Raw genomic sequence first — 20,430 nt, 5'->3', positions numbered from 1 at the left:
GGGTCAAATCAAAAGCAGCCAAATCTCAAAACAATTTTTAATCTAAATCTAAATCAAAGTGGAAAAAGTGAGACTCCACCAACGTTACTGTAAACATCAGAAATATATCCAGAACACATTCAACTTACAAGGTCCCTTCCTGTAAGCTAATTCCTAATGCTAGAAAAATTGTCTTGATTTGCACTGATTTTTTAATGAATTACTCCAGGCAAAACACCTGCACATGTTTGTCTGTCGGCACACATACTGATCAGTGTTCTGCTTTTCACACCCCAACAGACTAAAATTAGAATAGACTAGTTAATGACCTTCAAATGAAGAACTCGTGAATTTACTTTCTTTTTCATTGCAGGCAAGGATGGGTAGGCATATATTTAACAATTAGTTCTCTGAAAAAAGAAATATATATCCATGATATTCGTTAAACATTTTCTTCATCACTTTCTTAAACTTAGACTATCAATAGAATGATAAATCAAGTCCTGATAATAATCGGTATAGAGATGGTAGGAGTTGTAGGTCTCCACCTCCTTAAAAAACCCCAATAATAATACTAACTCAGGTACTTTCACCAAACAAGGAACAGATCAATGGGCAATCAACCAAAACAAAATATTCTGGTTTAATCTACTTTAAGAAAACAATATAAATTAAGAAGCATTTATTTGTATTACAAATGTATTTTTCATTTTACAATAGATTTCATCAAAAGGTTCCTTTAAAATGCAAGGTCTTTAATTACATTAAAAATAACTGAATTGGGGGCGGCTAGGTGGCACAGTGGATAAAGCACCCACCCTGGAGTCAGGAGTACCTGGGTTCAAATCCGGTCTCAAACACTTAATAATTACCTAGCTGTGTGGCCTTGGGCAAGCCACTTAACCCCATTTGCCTTGCAAAAAACCTGAAAAATAAAAAATAAAAAATTGAATTTAAATATTCTACCCTGAAGGCACATTTGTAATGCTAACAAAAAAAGCCTAAATATTTCAGTGTCTAATGCCTCTGAAAACATATCAGAAAAAAACATTCAATGCCATAAATTCAGTTCTAGATTGCATTATATAGACTATAAAAATATATCACTATAAAATGTAATTTGTATATATACTAAAATTAATTAGGAAACCCAAAGTCAATATGGTTAATTACTGAAAGTTGTATACAGTGAATAAATTTAATAATGCCAATTATACACTCTAAATTTTTTTAAACCTGTAAACTATAATTAATATTAAAACTTTAATCACTGAATGGGCTTTGCCTCAGACAAACTGAGACCTAGTAAAGATCTTTGCTTAAAAACACCAAGGTTTCACACTGCATCCAGGATCATCTCCAGTCATCCTATCTATATCTAGCCAGATAGTTCTGAAAGAGTGAATGTCAAGGAGTGTACAGCCCTGCCTCACTTGCAAGTCATGACACCAACTTCCTGATGTCAAGGTTCTCTAGAAGAAGGAAGGACAAACAATCACATCAAGGCTGTATCTATGAGCTACCTATTAGTGTTAATTTTAAGCCCCATAATGTTTCAGCATGGGAGAATGAAAACACTAAATGACAACCAAATTACTGAGAAAACATATATTGATATAGACATAGATTTACAATGTACATATATAAATATAATTTAATGTGATAACATCCATATTTTAAATTAAATTTCCAAGCCTAAAGGTAAATATTTCGGAAAATGATGAACAAATATGAACACCAAATACCTAATCCAAGGGCTCTGCCCTTGGACTTCTACCATAAAACAAGGCAGGCTATTGTGAATAAGACTCTTCATAACTACATCTCTGTTTCCCTATTGACTGCCCCTGGAGGAGAAGGATATTGTGAAGAAAAATATATACAATAGGGCTTGGAGTTCTGTAGGTATTACAACTTCAAAATGTGGGTTTTCCATTTTTAATTTCAACACATGCACCTTTCAGAGAGAGATAAATGTATACACATGAACTAGAATACTCTCATTGCCTCCTTTCAAAACCATTTAAATTATCATTAGCTAACTGGAAAAATAAATATGTGCTCCTCTTCTTCTTGATATTTTTGAAGATCAATCTTCTGGTTATTTTTTTAAAATTTCTTTTATATTGTAAATTTAATGATCATCAACAAGTACAAGTATTTCAACACACAAAAAGAAGAAAAAGGGGTGAGAGGATTATGTAAGAAAATCTAAATCCTCATGCAGAGATAGTTTTTAAAATGAATGAATGAATGAATAAAAACACAGTAGAAGCTTATCATGTGACAGGCACTGGGGGCAAGTGCCAGAAAAAGCAATAATTGGTATCCCTCAGTTTAATGAATATTAATGTCATATATGATCTTTTTCTTATTTTTATTTATCTAGTCAATTCTATGGATCAACTTTTCAATTTTTTACCCAGCAGTAAAGAGTTTTGAGGGTAACTGCTTTGTGATATAATTTGAGATCTCATAATGCAAGATTCTTTTAATCCTACCCCTTTCTCATTTCTTTTGAGATCCTTGATTCTTTTGATTGCAGGTTTTTTTATTTTTTGTCTATTAAAAGTCTTTATTTAGCATTTTAATTGGCAGAAAATAAATTTTTAAATTTGTTTATATTATATTTTATTATAATCATTGCTATATAACAATTTATACATGGCAATATAAATTACAGTTATGTAACCCAACAAGAAAAATGAGTATTTTTCTAATTATTCATCCTCCTTTAGGACAGCTAGGTGGTGCAGTGGATAGAGCACTGGCCTTGGAGTCAGGAGGACAACAGTTCAAATCCAGCCTATGAACTTAGGCAAGTCTGACTGTCTCGGATCCAGAGTCATCTCCAGTCATCCTGATTTCTATCTTGTCACAGATAGCTACAGAGGAGAAAGTGAGGCTGGTGACTTAGCACAGTAGCCCCATCACTCAAATCCAATTCATGTGCTTGTCATGGCATCACCTCTCTGATGTCATGGTCTTCTTTGAGAATGAAAGACAAACATCATCATGATGTCATCCTTTAATTTTGTAAAGAGGTTTTTTGTCATAGTTGAATTTATATAGTTCTGGGAACCTCTTGGTAGTGCTGAGTCTGAAGTTAGGAAGACCTGAGTTGAAATCTCAGACACTAGCTAACTTTGCACAAACCACTCAATAGCTTTTTGTCTCAGTTTCCTCAATTGTAAAATGGGAATAATAAAAGCTATGTGAATCAAATGAAATTATATTTGCAAAGTGCTTAGCATAATGCCTGACAAATAGACTCTCTATATAAATAGTTGCCATCACATCATAATTATCATCATCATTTTATATATCCTGTAGTGATTTATGAATGGAATTTTCTCTCAATCATCAACTGCTAGAATTTGTTAGTAGATAAATTCTGACAATCTTCATTAGTTTATTTTATATTCTACAACTTCGCTGAACTTAATTCAAAGAATTTTCTGTTAAATCTCTAGGATTGGGGCGGCTAGGTGGGGCAGTGGATAAAGCACCGACCCTGGAGTCAGGAGTACCTGGGTTCAAATCCGGTCTCAGAATCCGGTCTCAGACATTCAGTAATTACTTAGCTGTGTGGCCTTGGGCAAGCCACTTAACCCCATTTGCCTTGAAAAAACCTAAAAAAAAAACACTCTAGGATTCTCTTAAAAAAACCAATTATCAACAATTTCTGATCTCACTGATAAGGTTCTAGTGGTTTTTTCTTAGTAGGTAATGCTAATTATTCTTAGGTGTCAACACAGTATTTACCATATTAAGAGCTATTCCTTTTATTCTAATACTTTCAAATATGTTTCACATAAATAAGTTCCATATTTTATCAAAAGCTTCTCTTGCTATATCCAAGCAATTACTATTATTTTGTTATTAACATAGTCTCTCTAGATTTCCTAAAATTGAATATTTCTGGTATAAAACTAATCTAGTCATACTGAATAACCTATAAAATAATAATCTTCTTGCTAATATTTTATTTAATACTTTTGCTTCAATATTCATTAGTTACTAGCCTATGATTTTCTTCCCCTGCTTTAGAGGCCACAACCATATTAATGAAGTCATTTGGTATGATGATTTCTGTCTCTAATAGAATTAATTGTGCTTCAAATGTTTAACAGAATTAACTTGTGAATCAATTTGGGCCTGGTCCCTCCCCTCCCTTTTTTTCATTTAGAGCTATCTTTTTTCCTAAAAATTGTTTAGATTCCCCAATCTTATCATATTATCTTTATAGATTGTTTATTCATTTTTTATTTTACATATTTTGTTAGGATATAATCAGACAAAAGTTTCAAAAAATTTTCTTTATCTTCATTTGCTGTGAGTTCACTTTTTTAATCTTAGCAATTTGCTTATTCTTTTTTTAAAATAAAATTAACCAGTAGTCTATCTCTTTTCTGAATCTTTAAAAACAATTACTGTTTTTATAATTTCAATTGCTTTTTTGTTTTTATAACAAAACTAGATAAATCTTTTATTTTCAGTTTCTCTTTTTATATTTGTTTCAGGTTTTGTTGATTTGTTGCTTTTTAAAGTTGTATGACTAATTCACTTTTTGTTTTCTGTCTTTTATTATGATTTGTATTCATATATATATGAATATAAATATATATACTCTTTATTGACCATAATTTGTATTGCATTGCAGTCAATAAAGGATGTATTCAACAACTTTGTTCTTAATGTGATAATAACATGATATATTTTTTAAAAAAGATATGCCAGATAAAGGGCATCTAAGTGATGGCAGTGGATAGAGCTTCCAGTCCTGCAGCCAGAAGGACTGGAGTTCAAATCCAGCCTCAGACACTTAATATTATTTAGCTGTGAGACCTTGAATAAGTCACTTAACCCTATTGCTTTGCAAAAACAAACCAAAAAAAGTGCAAGATACATAGCTAAGAAATATGTGTATTCCTTGTGATTATCTGTCAGGAACCACCAGAAGTTGATCATGTGTTACTTTTGTAAGTAAATTCAATTTAGGTTTTTTACTTTGGGTTAAATCTGTATGGTATGAAAGAGACATGCTGTAGGTCCCAAAAATCAATGCTTTGCCATTTTTCTCTATTGTCCAATTAGGTTTTAATTTAAATACTTTGATGTACTTTAAGAGCTTAAGTCTGTCAATATTTTCCCATCTGTACATATAGTATATTGTTTCATTATGCTTTAAAGTACATATCATTTAACATCTATTTTTACTGTTGCTATGTCCGTGATCATGATTACTAACTTCCTTTTTTTTTGGATTTGACTAGGGAATAGTAAATTCTGTTCTAGCCCCTTATTCTAATCATATGTGAATATTATATTTTAAATGTGTTTCTCAGAAATTACATACTGTTAGAGTTTGCTTTCTAATCCACTGTCATATCCTTTATATGTTCAACTCATTCACATTTATAATTATGATTATTAAATGTATTTTCCTCCCTCTATTATACTCTATAATAATGTTCTCTTTTTTTTTTCTAGTTCCTCTTTATGAAGGAAAAGGTGAGGAAAGAAAGGGAATGAAATCAGCACTAGTATCCTATGATTCTACTCCTTTTTACTTCCTGTCTTAACCTAGTCCAGGGTCAAACTACTGGGGTCTTAACCTTTCTCTTGTTTTATTTGCTTTATAATCAATCCCATGGTAATTTGCTTTTGCTTTGTTTAAATCTAATCCCTGCCCATTCCATCCCCTCTTGATTTCCTTATTCATGCTTATTTTAACACTAGGCTATTTTTATTTTGTGTCTGTGAGTGTGTGTGTATGTGTGTGTACGCTTTACCTTCTTTTGCCCAGTTCAGATATAATTAGCTCAATGTTATATATTCTTCTTTGAAACTGCTAATTATGAAACAGTAAGTTCCATTAAATGCAAGTGAGAAGCATAGGGTTAAATGACTTCCAATCTGTTCCAATTTTAAATCTATGATTAGCTGTGTGAACCTGGCTTTAGTTTCCTCATAAAAAGAGGGTTGGCATTATCATTCAATATAGTATTAGAAATACTAGCTTTAACAATAAGAGAAGAGAAGGAAATTGAAGGAATCAGAATTGGCAATGAGGAAGCAAAATTTTCACTCTATGAAGATGATATGATGGTATACTTGGAGAACCTGAGAAAATCATCTAAAAAACTCCTTGAAACAATTAACAAATTCCACAAAATAGGAAATAAAAATAAACCCATATAAATCCTCAGCATTTCTATATATGAACAACAAAACCCAAGAGCAAGAGATAGAAAGAGAAATTCCATTAAAGTAACCACAGACAACATTAAATTCACCTCCCAAGACAAGCCCAGAAACCGTATGAACGCAAATATAAAAACACTTCTCACCCAAATAAACTCATAACTAAATAACTGGAAAGATATCAACTGCTCATGGTTAGGTCGAGCTAATATAATAAAAATGACAATTCTATCCAAATTAAATTATTTATTCAGTGCCATACCAATCGAACTACCAAATAATTATTTTATTGAGCTAGAAAAAATAATAACAGAATTCATCTGGGGCAACAAAAGCGCAAGAATAGCAAGGGAACTGATGGAAAAAAAAAAGTAAAGCAAGGTGGCCTAACTCTACAAGATCTAAATCTACAATATAAAGCAGCAGTCATCAAAAATGCCAAACCCCACAATAAATAACTACAGCAATCTACTGTTGGACAAACCCAAAGATATCAACTTATGGGATAAGAACTCACTGTTTGACGAAAATTGTTGGGAAAACTGGAAAATAGTATGGCAAAAACTAGGCATAGAAACACATCTCACACCCTATACCAAATAAAGTCAAAAGGAGTACAGGATTTAGACATAAAGGGCGACACTAGATAAATTAATAGACCAAGAAATACTCAATCTATCAGATCTATGGAAAGGGGATACATTTATCACCAAATGAGGATTAGAGCACATTACACACACTGCAAAATGAATGATTTTGACTATCTTCAAAAGGTTTTGCACTAATAAAATCAATGCTGCCAAAATTAGAAGGAAAGCATCAGTTTGTAAACAACTTTCACATCAATGAAATTCACATCAGAGAGGAAGAATGAGAGACAAATAAACTAATAAATAAGTGCATTAAAAATGTACACAATCTGCTAAAGGAGAAAAGACCATTAACAACAAGGACATCAAGAAAGGCTACATAGAGGAGGAGGCACTGAGGAAGATACAAAACTGAAATAAGATAACCCTAACCCTACCACAACATACCAGCTACAAAGAGTAGGACTTATTATGTCTGTTAAATTAATGTTAATCATATCTTAAAAGGAATGGAAGGTGTACTAACATTTTGGGACACTTATTTCTCACAGTTCAATAACCACTGAACATGTGAGTGAAAGACTTAAGAAGAAGATATTTTAAAAAGATCTATTTAAAATAACATTTAATACATGAAGTTCATCTGGCTCAAGATTTATTTTGACTTTAATAGCTTGCTGGCAGTAAAAAATCCTAATCAAATCCAACAGCTTCTTCTCCAAACTATTTTTACTTTTCCTTTACCTTCAAAAGTGAAGATTTGGGAGCCATTTCTTCATAAGGAAAAAGTGCAGCTAACAATGATTTGTCTAAAATGGTTATTGTTAGGTGTACTTTTTTCTTCTGAAGAAATGGCTCTATTGCAATTACATTCATCAAAAATTAACAAATCACAAAATTTTAAGACCAAAAGAAACCTTAATGACCATAAATAGTCCAACCCATACCAGAAAGTTTTCTATCCATAATATAAACACATAATGGTTATCCAGATTCTGCCAAAAGACCAATTAGGAAAAATTTAATTCTTCCTGAGGGAGCTAATTCCAAATTTTGGTCCTTCCAATCTAAAAATTCTCTGGCTTTTTGTTCTCAGGACCCCTTTAACTCTTTTTTTCTTTCCTCTTTGGTTTTTGCAAGGCTATGGGGTTATAAGTGACCCACCCAAGATCACACAGCTAAGTAATGAAGTACCTGAGGTTGGATTTGAACTCAGGCCCTCCTGACTGGGAGGTACTCTATCCACTGTACCACCTAGCTGGCCCCAACTTCTTTAACTCTTAAAAATTATTGTCTCCCCTTCCTAGACCTTTAATTTGTGTGTATTATAGCTAATCAACCTTTATCATATTATAAGTTGTAATATCTTAGGATTATTGTGAAACTTGACCTCACAACCCCTCTGTAGACCCCTAAGGGTCTACAAATCACACTTTGAAAACTCTTGCTCAAAATCATTAAGATGTTTTTCCTTATAACTAATTATGAGCTGCTTCTCTACAAACTTCACTTTTATTTCTTGTTCTATCTTCTGGAACCAAATGAGTCTAACTCTTCCTCCAGGTGAAAGTCCTTTAAATAGATAAGAACAATTATCACCTGTCCCCTAGCCCCACCCCTCCTTTCTTTTCTTCCCCAAGCTAAACATATCCAGCTCATCCAGCTATTTACTCATTTGCCATGAATTTAAGATGCTTCATCATATCCTTACTGCTCTCTTCTGAATGTATAGATATTTGCGACATGCATGCATAGACATAAAATAGTATACTATATTTTTATTATGAACTTGATAGTCAAACACGACAATTTCCATATACAAAAGATGGAAAAACAGGATTACAAATAAAATTATGAATAAGCAATGCCTACCTACTTTAATACTGCAGTACCAAGTCTATTAGTCATTCTACTCTCTTCTGTGTAATTTATTTCATTTATTTTATATGTCATGTTTTAAATAGTGAAGAGAGCAGAAGGAAGTCCAGAGGCCAGTAACAATTCTATCATGCGAAAGAAGTATTTAGTTCACCTGGTAAATAAGACTTTTGTAGATAAACCTTTATTCTCACTAAGGGGGTTCCTGAAAAACTAAATTTTCAGAGAATATTCAAAATTAATGAGATCAGAGCTGTACCCCCTAAACTTGCATCTAGCTCCCAAATTGCCCATTTTAAACAATGTCATAGGTATTTTTTAAAAAATTAGAGCAATAGGGTGGTATGAGAAAAACTGCAGCTCAATGACCCTATTGTTGGACTTCACTGGATACACAGGAGAAAATATGAAAATACAAGATAACTGAAGGAAGCAAAAACTGAGTTTTTAAAGAGGGTCTTACATGCCCTTAAAAGCTTCCCCCTCTTAAGTTTTCATTTGAAAAATGAAGAAGACTCTTTATAATGCTACATGTTTCAAATATTTAGCTGAAATGAAGAGATAGTCGACTCAATAATATTTCTTATAGAAACTCAAGTTTGAAACATAAAATGTTCTAAAAGCCAAAAGACCACCCAAAGGCTTGTTTTCCCCACACTGAATCTGTAGTTGTGGATTTTCTAACAGCTGTGTCATGTGTTAGTTATATCATCTATGAAACAATCCCCCACTATATAAAATAAATCATTTCAATTGTACTTTCACACGCAAACAAGCATCTTTTATTGCAGGGCCATTTCCCCAAATGATGGATCACTTCTGTTCCACAATTGAGCCACTACAAAACATCTTATCCTTTGAAAGAATTTAAAATTGAGTAGTTAGCTTCTACTTTCCTTTTCAGAAGCATTATTTGTAATGGATGAGCTTCGGTTGAACTGCCACCATAAATTTCTGTTTCTGTGTCCTTTGCACTTTAACAGGCTACACAGTCAAGGACTTGGGTAGAGAATATTATCATCATGAGGTCATAAGAGTGGTAATTTATCACATACCAGTTCTGTTTTAAGTTTGTTTGATAGCAAATAAATTATTTTATGGCATTTCAGCATAACAAAACCAGGCTTAAAAGTCTTAGGGTTTTTTTTTACTGTTTGCTTTCAAGTTTTATTTTAGAATTTGGTCCTGTGCCCAGGTAGCCTCATTTGAAGAGAACAACTATTTACATCAGGTCACAGAGCCCTATGTGGTTCCATTTCATTAGCCATGACCACTTTTCCTATCTAGGAAACCAGCACTTCTAGGATGTATGTATACCTTTTTCCCAGCATACACAAATTGTCCTGCCAAATTTATATGTTTACAATTCCAATAGGCAGCACAGAACCACCTATGAGTAGAAAATTATTTAAGAGTTTAAAGTTTATATAAATAATTGCCAGAAGGGCTGCTTAAAATTCACCAGTTAAAACTAAGCAGTTTTTAAAAAAAATATTTTTACTTCCTTAAACTTATCCCAATTAATGTTTAATTAATGTAAAAATGTTTAACAATCGTTTTTTTTAAATTCTGAGTTGCAAATTCTCCTTCCTATCGATTATACATACATAAGAAGTCATGCAAAACATATTTCCATATTAACCATGTAACAAAAAACCCAAACAAAATAAAGTTAAAAAGTATGCTCTAATCTGTATTTAGAGGTCAACTATTCTTTCTGGAAGTGTTTAGAATTTTTCATCATGGATTTTCTATAACTGCCTTGATCAGAGTAGCTAAGTCTTTCACAGTTGATCATCCTTACAAAATTGCTATGACTATGTAGAATGCTCTGGTTCTGCACCCTTCATTCTGTATCAATTCTTATAACACAATAATATACCACAACTTGTTCAGTCATTCCCCAACTGAAGGACATCCCATTTATTTCCAATTCTTTGCTACCATAAAAAGAACTGCTATAAATATTTTTGTACAAATAAGTCTTTCCCCCTTTATTTTGCTCTTTTGGGGATATAAACTAGTATTTGTATTGTTGAGTCAAAGGGTATGCCGAGCTCTTATAGTCATCTGGGCACAATTCGAAATTGTTCTCCAAAATGACTGAACTAGTGACCAATTCCAACAGCAGAAAATTAGTGTCCCAATTTTCCATATTCCCTCAGCATTTACCATTTTCCTTTTCTGTCATATTAATCAATATGATAGCTATGGGGTAGTATCTCAGTTATTTTAATTTGTATTTCTCTATTCAGTAGTGTTTAGGAGCATTTTTATGTGATTATTTTGATTCCTTCTTCTGAAAACTGCTTGTTTATATAATCTGACCATTTATCACCTGGGGAAAGCCACTTATTTTTATAAATTTGGTTCAGTACCCTAATAATTTGAAAAATAAAGCCTTTATCAGGGAAATTTTTCCATAAAAAATTTCCTCAGCCTCCTATTTCCATTCTAATTTTGACTGCATTAATTTTGTTTGTGCAAAAGCTTTTTAAATTTCATGGAATCAAAAGTATCTATTTACTTCCTATAATTCTCTCTAGTTCTTCTTCAGTTATAAATTCTTCCTTTATCCATCGATCTGTCTGGTAAATTTTTCTATCCTCTTCTAATTGACTTATGATATCACCCTGATGCCTATTTATGAATTTTTGACTTTTTATCTTGGTATAAAGATTCTGGTATATGCTTAGGTTCTGCCAAATTACCTTTCAGTTCTCCCAGTAATTTTGTCAAATGTGTTTTTTACCCCCAAAGCCTGGATCTTTTGGTTTGCCAAATACTAGATTACCATAGTTATATACACTACTCTGTATTATGTACCTAAGCTATCCCACTGTTGCATCACTGCCAGTGCCGGATTGTTTTGATGATTACCACTTGGAAATACAGTTTGAAATCTAGGACTGTTAGAATGCCTTCCTTAATATTTGAGTGAGGGGGGAACTATGCTAAGTCACCAGCCTCACTTTCTCCTCCTGCGCCATCTGGATCCGCTGGCCAGATATAAATCAGTATGACTGGAAAAGGCCCTGGATGGGAGGCAAGTGACTTGCCCAAGGTCAATAGTTAAGTTAGTGTCAAGCACCTGAGGTTGTATTTGAACTCCTGTCTTTTTGACTCTAATGTCAGAGTTCTATTCTCTGTGCCACCCAACTGCCCTCACAATCAAGTGATTAGGAATACAGCAATCATCTGAAATCTGAATTCTAAAAGTCTATGTCTTCATTATTTTGAAACATTTTCTTGATTTATAATACAAATGAAAATGGATTTTCTGAGCTACTGCCCGATTTTAGTAAGGAAAAGTTTGGCCCTCTAAGATTAGGCACTAATATTCTTTATTTATTTTTAATGGGTTCCTGCAAAAAAGTATTGCAAACAGCAATCTTTTAGACAAAAAGTTCCTAGTGGTCACATATATCTGATTTCATCTTTTTCTCAGCCCTTAGTATAATCCCTTACACAGGAATATGAACTTAATATTTGCTGTAGTGAATACTGCTGAACTGAAAAGAAACAAAAAATAACTGGGCAGCAATTGGCAGCAAGAAGCAAAACTTCTGCTGCTGGGACAGGCAGCCAGAATCACCTTTAATAGTGGGACAGGAATGAGGACAAGGAAAACCTTTGACAAGCCTTCTAGGAGTCTTTCTGTCCACAAAGACTTACTGCACAGAAGGGGCTGACTATGAATGATTGATTCTACACGATTCTCAGATTCCAGCTAGTTTTAAGACTGAGTACTTTTTTTTTTAAGTTTTTGCAAGGCAATGGGGTTAAGTGGCTTGCCCAAGGCCACACAGCTAAGTAATTATTGAATGTCTGAGGCAGGATTTGAACTCAGGTACTTTTGACTCCAGGGTCAGTGTTCTATCCACCTAGCCACCCCACTTCCAGTTTTAACACCCAAGATTTCATTAATGGACAAAAGAAAAGGAAAAATGTAAAGCCAAAACAAGATGAAAATTCGATTTCTGGATTTGGCTTTCCTTGGTATAATTTTCCATCTACCAATAACTTCAATATTAAATTTTCAGTGAATTCTGTATTTCCTTTTCCTTTTTCTTTGACTTCACTTTGTACAGGTACTATATGGTAGCTTTTATTTGATTTTTATATTTCTGAATACCTATTGCTTTTTACAAGTCTTTTTCTAAAAACTCCATTTACCTGGAATCATATAAAAGCTTTCATTGAGCAAAGTATTTTGTTATTGATATCACTCATTTACTTCAGACTCTTCATGATCCCATTTGGGGATTTTTTGGCAAAGACCTGAAGTGGATTGCCATTTCCTTCTCTCAACTAATTTTACATATGAGGAAATGGAGAAAACAGGATTAGGTGACATGCCCGGGGGTTCACACATCTAGTAAATGTCTGAGGCCACATTTGAACTCAAGTTTTCCTGACTCCGGGAGCTCTGTCCACTGGGGCACCTTGCTGCCCAAAAAATATATGCCTGAATTAACAATTCCTACCACTAGTATTTCCTCAACAAAGGGTGCCATTAAGAAGAAAGTCAAATAATTAAATGTGATTCATTGATCACAACAACCTCCTAATGGTTTTAATGCAAGAAAAGAATTTATATGGAAGAGAGTGACTGGGAGAGGCAGACAGAGGAACAGAAAGAGAGACTGAAGGGTCATTTATTTAAATATCTAGAGAAACTTCCCAATGCAAACATAAGAAGTCAACCATGTTCCAAAGGTAAAACAGGTAAAGTTGGTTAGTCCAAATTTGTAGATGCAATTTATAATAATTACCATAAGCAGATGAACTTCAAGGTCCTTTTCCAAATTTTGACAGTTATGACTATTTATATCTGATTTTCCTATGCACTTAAAAATAACATGGAGATAATCTGAAAACTCTATCATCAAAACTAAACAGGAGTCAATAGGAGTCTACATTAGGATCCGTAATATACGATACTTGGCCAAAAGAAATAACATAAAAAATCTGTCATAATGTTTTAATATTTTTTCCTTCAAATGTATTCCATTATTCTCTACAGTCCCCAGTCATGCCCTTAAATCAAGTGTAAGTTAATACAATTGCCTTCTGTTTTTACTAAATTTTACCTTCTCCACTTCATCAAGCAATCTTTAAAAAACACTACTTTCATTAACAATGTAAACCTCCCCATCGTATATGTACCATATAAAAATTCCTCCAACTGGTTTTTAAGTGTGCTCCTTTGACCTTACATAACTCACTGCTCTAAGTAGGTCAATCTCTTTCTTCTTGCCTCATTTCTGAACCTTTGCTCATGTTGATCTGCCTACTTAGAATGCCCTATGCCCTCCTTCCCTTCTAAATCAATCACCATGTTTCTCTAAGACCAAACCGACCCTTCAAGGCCAGCTCCAATGCTAACATCCACTAGTAAGATTCCTCTGACTCACCTAATCCTTGTTGCTTTACTCCCTTTTCTGAATTCCAGTAATAATGGTAATTGACATTTAGTGCTTTAAAGTTTGTGAAGTTCAGTCTACAAATCACCTCATTTCATCTTTCCAAAAATCTTATGGGGGTAAATCTTACAGGTAAGGGTGGAGATTATCCCTCATTTAATGGATGAAAAAATGAGGTGCAAGATGGTCAAGAGTTTTACTTGCTCATAACCACACAATGAGAAGAATATCAAAAACATGAGTGGTATTCAGTTAAGTTTTTTCTGTTTCTCAGTCCATCCCTCTTTTCCCTAATACAGGGTTGTCTCCTCTGTTACTATTTAATTTACAAATCATCATTTACTTGGGCCATTTCATGCATTTTAGTTTTGCTTCTTCAAGAGTAGGGAATATGTTCTGTACTTCTTTATAATAAAGACACGGATGAAAGAGAGTTCTCACACCAAAAAAAAGCACTTAATAAATTCTTTCTGATTGATTAAATATATATATATATATATATATATATATATATATACACTCCTCTGAGATTAAAAAAACTGAAGAAAAGTTTTAAATATATATAGCAACACAACTGCAATCAAATCAGTTCAGATCTCATAAGATTAGTATTATAATTTTGATCACCTTCATGGATTGTTGAGGTAAACATAAAAACAATACCATGGGCCCAAGATCTGGACTGAAGTCAGGAAGATTTAGTTTTCTGAGTTCAAATCTGACTTCAGACACTAAATGTCACTGAACACCAGTGGTGTGACCCTGAGCAAGTCACTTAACCTTGTTTTGCCTCTCTGTTTCCTCATCCGTAAAATGAACTGGAGAAGGAAATGGCAAAGCATTCCAATATCTCTGCCAAGACAATGCCAAATGAGATCATAGAGAGAAATGTTTGCAAACAACCAAATAACAAATTGATTTTTCAGAAACATTTGACTTGGGTGGACAAAAAAAGTTTTGAAATCTACTCTAATAATGTACCTCCCATACATATGTACTTACAATTACATGATTCCAATGCTACAGAGAGATAACTTTGTTCTGACATACTGAGTAGTGACATCAAGTGAGATATAGAACAAGGAAACATATGTTTTGAAAAAGTCCAAATGAAAGAAGGACTCTTTATCAAATATAAGGTCCTCCAAATTCAGAAGTATTTTTACTGCATTATGCCCTACAACACTATATAATCTCCTCAGAAAAAAATATGCACAGAAAATTAATTGGCCTATGCTAAAAAAAATGAATAAAACCACAATTTTTATAGACTATGCCACTGGACAGGGAGGTCACTGAGTTAGTCCATTAACATGTGTACATGTGTATATACACACACATGCATATGTATATGTGTGTGTGTGTGTGAGTGTGTGTACTTTGTGTTGTGTGGGAAGGAAGTTCCTATGGTCCCTTCATTTTTATCCCTCAGCCAGCTACCTTAAATTTGAGTTCTTTGAAGGTCAAACTGTTCTTCAGATTCCTGGCCCCAAAACCTTCAAAATGTGTTTTGCTTTTACCAGTCAGCTGTAGGGCACACTTAGTTCATACAACAGTATGTAATTAAATAGAAATGTTAAGAAAATTTCTCTCTCAAATCTGAAATTATTTGTGTGTGTGTGTGTAAAACTAAAGAGTTGGTCTCTGTAAGAATTATGCATAGAGCATTCATGAAGGACATTGATAGTACAAGGCACCTGTATGCAAAGATGCACCCATGGGTACCTGTGAAAAGGGCATATATATGGCAGGGTAACATACTTCAGACATTGAAAAAATATTAGTCTTCTCCTGGGGTCATCACATTGGACTTTCCCAGGCTAAGAGACAGCAGCAGCTGGGATAATAAGAGAGATCTTGTCAAAGGACATAACCCAAATATACTGTACTTGCCCACCTGGCCTAGGAGGGTAGGTCAAGGACCAGGCTCCTGAGTCCTAACTTCCTGTGTACAGGAGTTAGGCATTCCTGATCCTAGAATATGGCCTTTGAGTTTGAGATGGAAAATTTCTTGAGAACATCAGTTTTAGGAGTTGTCTTGAGATATAACCCCCAAGTTGGAGAATTCTCAAGTTTTGAAATTCAAAGATTAGACCTTATAGTAACCATTGTGAGTAAAAGGTAAAAAGCCACAACATGAAGATGGGAATAGAAGGGGAGGTTTGTAAGACTTTGAGACTTTGTCACTCCCAATCCCCATTATTAGAGTATAAATGATGTAGAAAATGCTGGTTCAGTGTAAAAGGGGGTTGCCTAATGAGCAGTTCCAAAATGTGTCTGGCTTCCAGAGGAAATCTAAATTACAGGAAGCACAAATATTCTTTTTTTGGGGGGGGGGAATTTCATTTTTATTAGTATTTGTTTTGTTTTGTGGGGAAAGGGTGGGGTGAGTGTAGGAAATCTGGGGATACATGGAATCTCAGAAGACTGCCCTGTTGGTAAAGGCAAGTTTTTTCTTTATTAGGGAAGCTTATGAGGTACTTATCAAAGGGTTTTTATATTTTCTGTATCTGTCACTGGTCTCTGATAAGTCTTTTTCAGCTTCTAGACTTTTTGTGGGGTGAAATAAAATCTGTCCTCTATCCATACATGTTTGCTACCTTGAGTATTGTACAAGAACTGGGTACTATAATCACACTTGAAATCTAGATGCTCACTGAGCTAAATCTCCCTGGAGTTTACCTCCTCCAACAGAAAAGAGATTGAGTAGCACTGCAGGTAGGAAAGGATTTTAAACTCCTCCCATCATGCTCCTCTATTCTATGCAAGTTATCTAAATTATAGTTGGGAGATTTTCCTATATTGAGCTTTGGATGGGAAAAACAAACCAAAGGAACTCTTGTTTAGGTGCCCCCAGAATCATATATGGTTTGAGTCAAGAATCTTAAGGGTAGTTAGAACACTGGCCCTGGAATCAGGAGGATCTGAGTTCAAATCCAGCCTCAGACACTTGCTACTTACTAGCTGTGTAACCTTGGGCAAATCCTTAACCCTGACTGCCTCACACCCGGGGCCTTCTCCAGTTGGTCTGATTCCTATCTGGCCACTGAACCCAGAAGACTTTGGAGAATAAAGTGAGGCTGGTGACTTAGCACAGCACCTCCTCACTCAAATTCAAATCATGTGCAAGTCTTGGTATCACCTCCCTAATGTCATGGTCTTCTTCGAAAATAAAGAACAACCAACAACACCTTTCACTGGGGAGTACCATGGATAAGCCTGCAGAGTTAAGAAGATAGCTTCCAGCCTGCTCTTCTAACCTCCTTCTGTGCTTCAACCATCATCTTCTGCTGGGGGCTATCTGACTTCAGAGGCCAAACCCACTATTCACTGTTGACACCTAGTTTCCTCTTAGCAATAGTTATTTGTCCATATGAATTAGAATAAAAGATAACACCAAAGACATCTGTAAAAAGAAAAAGGAGATAAAAATGAGACACCACAAAATATTAGAAGAATCAGAAGAAAGTTTCTTTACAGCTGGAGGATCCTCTGGAGAATTTATAGAAATCATTCTTAAGAATGATTATGCCAGTTGAAAATAAGTGGAGAGAATACACATACACCGACGAAATTACAAAACTATCAAAAGATATAGTCTCATTCACTTATGATACTCAAATATTGATTTTTTTTGGTCTAATTTCTTAACAATGTAGAATCTTTACAATGAAAGGATTACAGAGTACTGAAATGGATATGGAATTCCTCAAGTAATCCATTTTCTTCTTTCCACAAAAACAATATTTTCCCTTTCATCTATTCACAAGTTTCAGTTAATTCTACTTAACACCTCAACTTTGGGTTCAATGCCAACTTTACTGACTTTATTTGCATTTTGGATTATCAAGCGCCAATCATAATACAATAGTGCATTCTCATAATGAATAGCTGATATTGTGAACAGTCATGCAAGCATTAATATCCTTTTGAACTTAACAGGGTAACACAACTCACCAGCCCTTCCTCCCCTACGCAAACAAATGTGAAAACTAATGACATATGGTAAAAGCATATGCAGCATCTGGACCTAGTCACCAAGCAATTCATTAAACAATGATGAACTTTTTAGTTGGGCAGTAAACCTGGAAAGGCAGGTTGGAGCCAGAATGTTAAGAGTTTTAAAAGTCAGTCATTCAATTACTGAGCTGTCAACCTGCCAGGCACTATACAAACTTGACCCTGGGGAAAGAGATACATTAAAAAGAAAGACAGCCTACCCTTAAGGAGTTTTCAATCTAATAGTGAAGACAACAAAAAGACCCCAAAGACTATGGTGACTGTGTCAGTGAATGACAGAGATAACATTGAGATACACTAAGGAGGCAAAACTGATTAAATATGAAGGGTGAGGGAGAAGAAAGAATCAAGGATGACTAAGGTTGTGAATCTGAATTTTTGGAAAATCTTGGAACCATAAACAGAAACAGGGTGTTAGGAAGAGGAAAGGGTTCTGCGGAAAATAAGATCTTGAGTTCTGTTTTGAATATGCTAAGCTGGGATGCTAGTGAGACAGCTAGTTGGAGAAGTCCACTAGACTGTCTGGAACTGGATTCTAGGAAGGAGAATGGATACATAAAACTAGGGAGTGTGGGGGGGAGGAAAAGTGACAAGGAAGGAAAGGAGTATTTCAATGGAAAAGATTGAATTAGTATAGCCATAATTTATTTTGATCATCATTTGAAGTTAATAATTCAAATTCAACAAATATTTATTAAGCACTTTCTATGTAAACAGCAGTATGATAGTGCAATTTATGCAGTGTTCTCTGCTGATGATCATATTTCCACTGACAGTTCCCTAAGTCTTTTAGAAAAACTTGGATATGGATTTATTTCCATTCAGTGACGGGAAATATAGGGAAGAAAAAGAACCATAAGAAAAAAAATAGAACCATAGTTGGAAGTTAGAAGAAACCCCAGAGTCCACTTCATGCCTAACCATGAATCCTCTTTTTCAACTGGTCAACCAGCATTTGATAAAGAGACTTCTAATGAGAAGGAATTCAATAGTTCTCAAGGTAGCTTATCTACCTTTACTTAAGTTGGAAATGTTCGGAAGTATTTTTTACATAAAGTCCTGAATCAGCGTCTATACCACTTCTGCCCATTGTTCCCATGTCTGTCCTCCAGGACCAAGCAGTGGGAAAAGGAACCTCAATATATCTATCATCTCACTTTTACTCTCTCTTTAATGATGTTCTAAACTGGTTCTGCTCACTTCCATGCACTTCTGAAATCATTCTACTTTTGATTTCTTAAAGCATAATAAAATTCCATTTACAATCATATTCCACATTTTGTTCAGTCATCCCACCATTGATGGTATTCCCTCAATTTTCAATTCTTAGTTATCACATAAATGAACTGCTATAAATATTTTTGTACAAATAGGCCCTCTTCCTTTTTTTAAATCTTTGGGATACAGAACCAGAAGATGCATCATTTCATTTTATTTTTTTATTTAATATTTATCCTCATTTTGTACAAATAATGTTTTTTTACATTAATAAAATATTCTTGTTTAAGGGTATTTCATTTATTGCTTGAGCAATAAAGTAAAGGGGCAAGAAAAAATTAAAAATTAAAATTAAAAAATTTAAAAAAATAGTAGTAATTGTAGGCATGGCCAGGTGGCGCAATGGACGGAGCTCCAGCCCTGGAGCCATGAGCACCTGAGCCCACATCCGGCCCTGTACACCTAACAATCACCTAGCTGTGTGACATGCAAGCCACCCGAAACCCACCGCCCTGCAAAAACCAAAAGAAAAAAGAAAAAAAAGACCCAAAATCAAATGAAATAGTAATAATAGCAGGGGTGGCTAGGTGGCAGACAGAGAGCATTAGCCCTTCAGCCAGGAGCACCTGGGTCCAAATGCGGCTTCAGACACCCAACGCTCACCCCGCTATGCAGCCCCAGGCAGGCCAACCAGCCCCATTTGCCCAGCACCCCACCCTAATAATAATAATAATAATAATAATAATAATAATAATAATAATGTGCTTGAGTCTTTGTTCCAACACCAACAACTCTGTCGCGGGTGGATGACATTCTTTATGGTAAGTCCATGGCAAAAGTTACTTCCATATTTTTCCACTGTTGCCATTGCTGATCGCAACTCCCTCCTTTCGTATTTCTCCACTACCAGGTACTATATTTTCTCTCTCCTTTCACTATGATTCTGCTGTAGGGTAGCTGAATGGCGCAGCAGACAGATCCCCGGCTCTGGGGCCAAGAGGCCCCAAGCCCCCATACCACCCCTTAGGCAGAGCATTCACCTGGCCCTATGGTCCCGGACAGGCCATCCAATCCCAGGCCCTTGCAAGAAGTAAAAAAGAAAATGTGTTCTA

General features: G+C 34.7%; 1 protein-coding gene and 1 pseudogene across 5 annotated transcripts in view; both read right to left on the bottom strand.

Annotated features, from left to right (window-relative positions):
• The window catches only part of LRCH1 (leucine rich repeats and calponin homology domain containing 1), a 248,650-nt gene that overhangs the window by 161,196 nt on the left and 67,024 nt on the right, over window positions 1-20,430 (bottom strand). The gene's annotated exons all lie outside the window — the stretch shown is intronic.
• Window positions 1-20,430, bottom strand: part of LOC141508457 (10 kDa heat shock protein, mitochondrial pseudogene) — a 46,431-nt pseudogene extending 26,001 nt beyond the window's left edge.

The sequence above is a fragment of the Macrotis lagotis genome, chromosome 1 (assembly GCF_037893015.1).
Source record: "Macrotis lagotis isolate mMagLag1 chromosome 1, bilby.v1.9.chrom.fasta, whole genome shotgun sequence".
Classification (NCBI taxonomy): domain Eukaryota; kingdom Metazoa; phylum Chordata; class Mammalia; order Peramelemorphia; family Peramelidae; genus Macrotis; species Macrotis lagotis.
This window is presented reverse-complemented; position numbering and strand designations above follow the sequence as displayed.